Source organism: Pteropus alecto, unplaced genomic scaffold (genome assembly GCF_000325575.1).
Source record: "Pteropus alecto unplaced genomic scaffold, ASM32557v1 scaffold24, whole genome shotgun sequence".
Taxonomy (NCBI): Eukaryota; Metazoa; Chordata; class Mammalia; order Chiroptera; family Pteropodidae; genus Pteropus; species Pteropus alecto.
This window is the reverse complement of record NW_006439192.1, coordinates 542632-549235: the sequence shown is the minus strand read 5'-3', so window position 1 is coordinate 549235 and position 6604 is coordinate 542632. Positions and strand designations below refer to the sequence as shown.

General features: G+C 42.2%; 1 pseudogene; it reads right to left on the bottom strand.

The window, feature by feature from the left end:
- Positions 1–228: 228 nt before the first annotated feature.
- LOC102897777 lies at positions 229–1169 on the bottom strand (annotated as a pseudogene).
- Positions 1170–6604: the final 5435 nt, after the last annotated feature.

The window sequence follows — 6604 nt, the reverse complement described above, 5'->3', positions numbered from 1 at the left end:
TCCTTCCTTCCTTCCTTCCTTCCTTCCTTCCTTCCTTCCTTCCTTCCCTCCTTCCTTCCTTCCTGCAGCTGCAAAAAGCTTTAATATTTCAATTGGGTCCAAGGCATGGAGAGGGCTCCAGGGTGGTTAGAAGGCTGCCTAGTGGTTGCAGGGAGAGGCTCAGGCACAAGACCAACCCTAGGGCGGGTGCAGAGGAGCCCCTCTAAAGCCTCTGAGCTCCAAAGGCTCCTAGTCATGCTTGAGGGTGAGCCTCTGAAGAGATTCTTGCCCAGCCCAGCCTGGGGGCCGGCCAGCCTGCAGAGGTTAGTCAGGTGGTCACCCATTTTCTTAATGATGATGATTTTCACCTCCTCCTCTAGGAAGTGGCTCTCCAGGAAGTCACGGATATGAGGGTCTGCATGGGCAGAACCCTGGGCATGCAGATTCAAAAAGATCTGGTTCGGATTCTTCTCCATGACCGTGGTGGTTTCCATTGGCATCCTGAGTTTTACCACACTCATCTTGGGAAGGCTTCTGCAGGTCCTGGAAGAGGATGAGGCCACCATGCTGGTTTTGCATCTTTGAGAGATGCTGGGCTCCCTCGCATTTCTCCTCAACCAACTTGCAGAAGAAGTGGCCCACGTCTTCCAGAGCCACATAATCGCGGTCAGCATAGAAGCCCAGAGAGAGGTAAGTGCAGGAGGCCAGCAGATGCAGGTTGACCAGGCGATTGACAGCAGCCTCCACGTCAGTGGAAAAATTCTGATGGATTTAAGAGCTTGTGGTTGTTTGGCAATAAGGAGTTAAGCTCAAAAAACAGTGTTGCCTGGTCTCAGAAGCCAAGGATGGCTGAGCAGGTTCTCAAGGTCACAACTGGAAAAAAGGTTGGAGGTTAGTCAGAGGCTGGAAGAAGGGGTGTCCTTGAGTCTGTTCCGTCCAAACACTATTGAAGCAAGAGACAGATCTGGGGGATCACTGAGGGCGCTGCCCTATCCTCCTGTCTTTTTTCTGCCTAACACACTTCCATACCTTCTCTGCACACACCAACATAATGTCATAACACTTCGCCAAGGCAATAATTAAAACTCAATAACCCAGTGGCAGAGATACCTATTGTATTCAGGCACAGTAAAGCTCCATGCAGGCATGGTAAATTTCCATGTTAGAGATCGAGTAGCTGGATCACACATGTGTCGATTAGGTCAGACCCGCCTCGAATTAGACAGCAGGAGCTTCAGATCCACAGCATGCTGTCTGGTGGTGGAAACTGTGGAGTGTCCAAAATGAGAGTGTCACATACTATCTGGAAAGAATCTTGGTCCTCTTGTTCTGGGTGTGTGTGTGTGTCTGTACATACAGATCTTGGGCAAGTGTGTGAATTGATGAAAGTGAGTTCTCAGAACGCTTCCTTAGTATCATTCTCAAGTCTTAGGGGCAGACTGTGTTCTGTTTACATGAAGGCACTTTACTGCTCTGAGGCCAAATGATGAAGGAAGTAACATTTGTGATGCTTCCACACCTGCCCTCACTTTCCCTTGGCTGTGTCCTGATTCTCCTCCCTTGCTCCCGCCCATGGTGAATGAATGCCTGCACATGGCCCCATCCCAAGGTCTGAGCTGTAGAATCTCAGAGCTGAAAGGCATCTCAAAAATCACCTGGGCCAACTCTTTCCTTTTGGAGAGATGAGAAAACTGAGTCCAAGAGAGTAAAGTGACTTGACTTAGGTTAGTGTGTGGCAAAACCAGCATTAGAACCAAAGCGTCAGGGAGAAAGGGCTTTCAATAAAAGGTCAGAAGACAGGGCTAAGTCCTAGCTCTGCCTTGTAGGAAGTGCATGGCTTAGTAGGTCAGTCACACACACTCACTCATTTTCACAATTGTTCTAACCACCTCTGTATCCAAGGGACTGTTGCAAGTACTGAATTAAATAATGGATGTGAGAGAGGGCTTTAGAGACTGCAAAGCATCCTATCAATATATGATTTTTGCTATGCTCAGTCAGTGGCCTATCAAGGCCAGTCGCATGTGCAGACATTAAGAAAGTGCATTTTCTGTAGAAAATTTAAAAACAATTATAAAACCTTATGAAACCGACTAAAAGTTAGGTTGCTTTTTGTTATCACTGTTTGGCAATTCTAAATAATGTCTAAATTTTTCTTTCCTGAAAAATTCCTTTGTAGGTCTGAATTCCAAATAATTATTGTGCTTACTATTAAATTTTAATAACATATAATGATAACATAAGGATATGATAATAATAATATATAATAATAAAAGTTTAACTTACCATATTTTTGTTTCTTATCCTTTCATAAACCTTGTATCCAACACAAAAGTTAATTCAGACATCTCCCAGTTAGGATTGTCAGATTTATTAAATAAAAATATAGGATGCCACTTAAATTTGAGTTTTGAATAACAATGAATAATTTTTTAGTATATCTATGTCTCATACTTATTTGGGACATACTAAAAAATTATCACTTACTCGAAATTCAAATTTAACCATGCGCCCAGTATTTTGTCTGGCAACTCTATCAGTTATACATGAGGATGCAGCTACATGCTTTCACTCAGAATAAGTTTACTTGGGGGCACAATTGTGTCTCCAACCCTGGTAGTTATACTTCATTTAAACATTGGATTTCAAATAAAGATAGCAAATAAGTGATAAAGACAAAGAAACAGAGGTGAGTCCTTCAATTCTGTCATTCTACGTGGCCACTTGGAGTTTTTAACATGTTTCTTAAAATTAAGAGTAAACAGAGTATGAACTTTAAGGTATAATATTTTTGTTTAGTAAATGAAAATTTTAGTTCCCATGACACATGAAATATTTTACTAAATGTTGTGGATTGAATTGTGTTCCCCCGCAAAATATGTTGAAGTCCCAATTCTCAGTATCTTAGAATATGACTTTTTTTTTTGTTGTTGGAAATAGTGCTGTTGTAGATATAATTAGTTAAGATGAGGTTGTACTGGAGTAGGGCTGGGCCCTTAAATCAATATGACAGGTACTGTTATGAGAAGAGGAGAAAGAGACACACACACAGGGAGGACAGTTCCATGTGCAGACACAGACACACAGAGAGAATGCTACATAACAATGGAGGCAAATACTGGAGCGATAGAATTGTGAGGCAAGGAACGCCAAGGATTGACAACCCCGCTGGAAGCTAGGGAGTGGCGGGGGAGGATTGTTCTCTACCGGTTTCAAGAGGAGCATGGCCTTGCTGACACGTTTTTGGAACAGCTTATTAGAGGATGGAGAAAGCTTTGAGCTGTGACTCTAAATGTTTCTACACTCAAGAAGATTGATTATTATGCCTGGGAGTACTCTGAGATTGGAAAGCCAGTGGTCTAGAACAACATGAGTGGCAGGAAGTCAGAATAATAACAATACTAATAATATTACTATAGTGAAGATGACAACCGAAATGCCGGCATTTCTGTAGTTTTTACAATGCACTAGGCCCTCTGCTGTATTAAGTATATATTACCTAATTTAATCCTATCAACAGCTCTGTGAAAGTATTATTCCCACTTTACAAATGAACAAACTGAGCCTCAGTGGGGGATAAATAATCTTCCCAGGGTCTAGATATCTGCCTCAGAAGCCATTGCCACCCAGAGTCAACATCCTGAGTGGCCAGAGGAAAAGGAAGCATCAGAGTTGCCCAGAGTCTGGCTTTCTCTGCTCACCCTTGTGCTCTGGACCAGAGAATCCATTTTACAAATACACATTAAATGTCTACCACATCCCACACGTTGTGTGAGGTGATTGAAAGGATGGCAAGGAAGCAGGTGGCCCAGTGAACATTCCAAGACCCCATCTTTCATCCTTATCCTGGGCTTTTTGAGCCTTCTATTCTGGAAACCTCAGTCTTTCCTTACACCTCCTCAGCCATAGGGCCTGTAAGCCCAGGCAGTGTCAAGGCCAGACTTTGGTGTAACCTGCAGAGCTACTGTTTCCAATAACGCCCCTTGAGGAGGCGCAGGGACAAACTGGAGAGGGACAGTGTGAATGCCAGAATAGCCACCCTGCCTGAACTTTTTACAAACAGCTTTCAAGAGTGAATGGCTCTTTAGGTCTGTTTAGGTCCTCTGTTCCCGTGTGCCTTTTTACCCTCTCTCGGGTCTTAGGCCATGTCTATTCTGCAAAGTAGAAGAGTATGAACAATTTTCTTCTCCCATCTCTTACATTAACTCCTTATCTGCAGGGCCATTGTCTTCCTCATTCTTTGGGTTCCTTCTATGAGCCTGGCACCAAGCTAGGCATATCATATTTTTTCGTTTACTTTCCATAACTTGTTTCGTAGAACTTATGAAGTAGGCACCGAATTATTCCCATTCTTCAGAGGAAAAATGAATATGTTCAGAAAGATTTTTTTTTCTAAGTCACCTAGCTAATAAACGACAGAGCTGGGATTTGAACCCAAGTCTCCCTGACTTCAAAGCTCATGTTCTTTATATTAGGCCACATTGACATTTAGAACCATTTACGGTGAGAGGGGCAGAGGAAGAAAAGAAAGGCAATTATACATAGATTTCACCTTTAAAGTTATTTCCAACGTCTGCCTTTGCCTTTTCTTTCAATTAGAATTGCTAGGTCACCAGCAATAGCACACGTCCTAAACTACCGAGTCATGCTAAAGAAACCGAGGAAGGTCCAGGTCTTTCTGAACAAATAAAGTGGCCCAATCCTAGAGGCAGGGGATGATATTGACACCATAGGGGCTTCACAGGAATCTCAGTCTTTGTAGAAATTTTAAATAACCATTGAAAGACTAGATTTTCCTGGTATGCATTAAAGAGCCAAATATTCTTCATTTTGAAAAATTCTGACATGTTCTCCCTCCCCAGCCCACTCTGTTCTCGATGGCATTATCGGCTTTGTCTTTAGCAGTAATGTGGTTATTGTATTTAGAAAATCTATGCAACTGAAAAGAAAAAACAGAATGAGTGACTTTACTAGATGTGGAATGAGGAAGTAAAACATTTTCATTTTTTAAAGTTAGGTTTTATTCTTATACCTATACCTAGACATAGCAGTGTCATTCTCAAAAAAATCACTGCTGTGGGTGACACTGGTGGTAATGATGGCACCCCACACTAGGGGCTGCATCAGCTGCTTACAGTCATAGACGAAAAATCCCAGCTTAAAATTTCCAGGATCTTTATTTGTGTTTTGTTTAAGGTTTCTGGCTTATTCCAAGATTAAAATTTTCCTAAGTGTATAATAGCTATGTCCATTGTTTGCCAGATAACTCTGAAACTGTGCCTTCCTTTTTCTCTCCTCAAAACTTGTCAGAGCCCATCATTTTTGCTTTTAGCTGGAGTAGTTCCTAGTCTGTATAACTTCCTTGTGGTTATTTTAAGCAAGACTTATTGAGCAGAGACCAGTTTTGATTGGCTTAGAGCCTCTTGTTAGCATAAAATGTAATATTTATTGATTGCGGAGCAGGTCCACAGGTTTTAATACCTTGCTTTTCATGTTTTTGTTTAATGGGCATATATTTTCCATATAATATTGGTACTGCTATTCCTAGGCATCTCATAAAACTGTTTACCTATGCATTGGTTTTAGAGATAGTATCTGTACAATAGTTAACTTAATGACTGCCTAACTGAAGTGCAATTATCTATTTTCCTTCCTTCCTAACTCCCTTTCTCCGCCCCTCTCATCCCTCTCTCCCTTTGGCAGAATTTCTCTTTATAGGCTGGGCCTCTATTTGCCTACAATATATGGGAATGGATGGGGTTGGCTGACTGCTTTTATATTTTTGTGCTTTTCCCGGTTAATCACATTCAACTTACTAAAATTGCATGAAATAAAAAGTTCTTCCAGCAGGCGGCACTGTAGGCTTACAGAGGCTCTTGAAGCTGCTTGCTCCAGGCCCAAGTGCACATCCTACAGTCCGAAAAGAAACCTTACTTTCTGAGTTTGTTCAAGGTCGGAGTCACACGCCCAGGATTTCATCATAGAATTCAACAGCATTGTCATGTGATCCTCTTACAGACAAGGCAATCAATAGAGGCCAGGTGGGACATCAGTGCAATCCTCAATAGAGGGTAAGTTAGCTAATTAATGTAAGCATTGCGAGTAATCCTGGTGAAGCACCAAGATGGTGGCTTTTGACATGCTGTGTTAGTGGAAACTGACTAAAAGGAGGGAAACAAACAAATGAACCAAGTAAACCAAACAACTTAAGTATGAACAGAGCATATGATAATGCAGTGAGTGGTTCTTAACCAGAGGTACTCATCAGTATCACCCTTAGAGCTTGGAACAAGATCAGCATTCCTTGATCCACTCCCAAATGATCCGATCAATAAATCTGGGTGGGATCTGTGTATCTGTGTTTTCTTAAGTTCCACAGGTGATTCCAGTGCATACTCCTGGTACAACGCCTCAACGCCTCTGTTTTATTCTTAACTCTCCAGTTAGTGTGGAAAAAGGGGAAGAACCCATCATGTCTAGTGACCTTTCACTTTTCTGAATCATTTTGCTCAGCTTTAAAGTGGGCCAAGTTGCAGAGATGGACTAGTTCCTCAAACCCAGAGTCCAGACTTTAGCTATGATCAGGTGCCCAGATCTCTTTGCATTCCCGCCCCGCCCCCAGTCC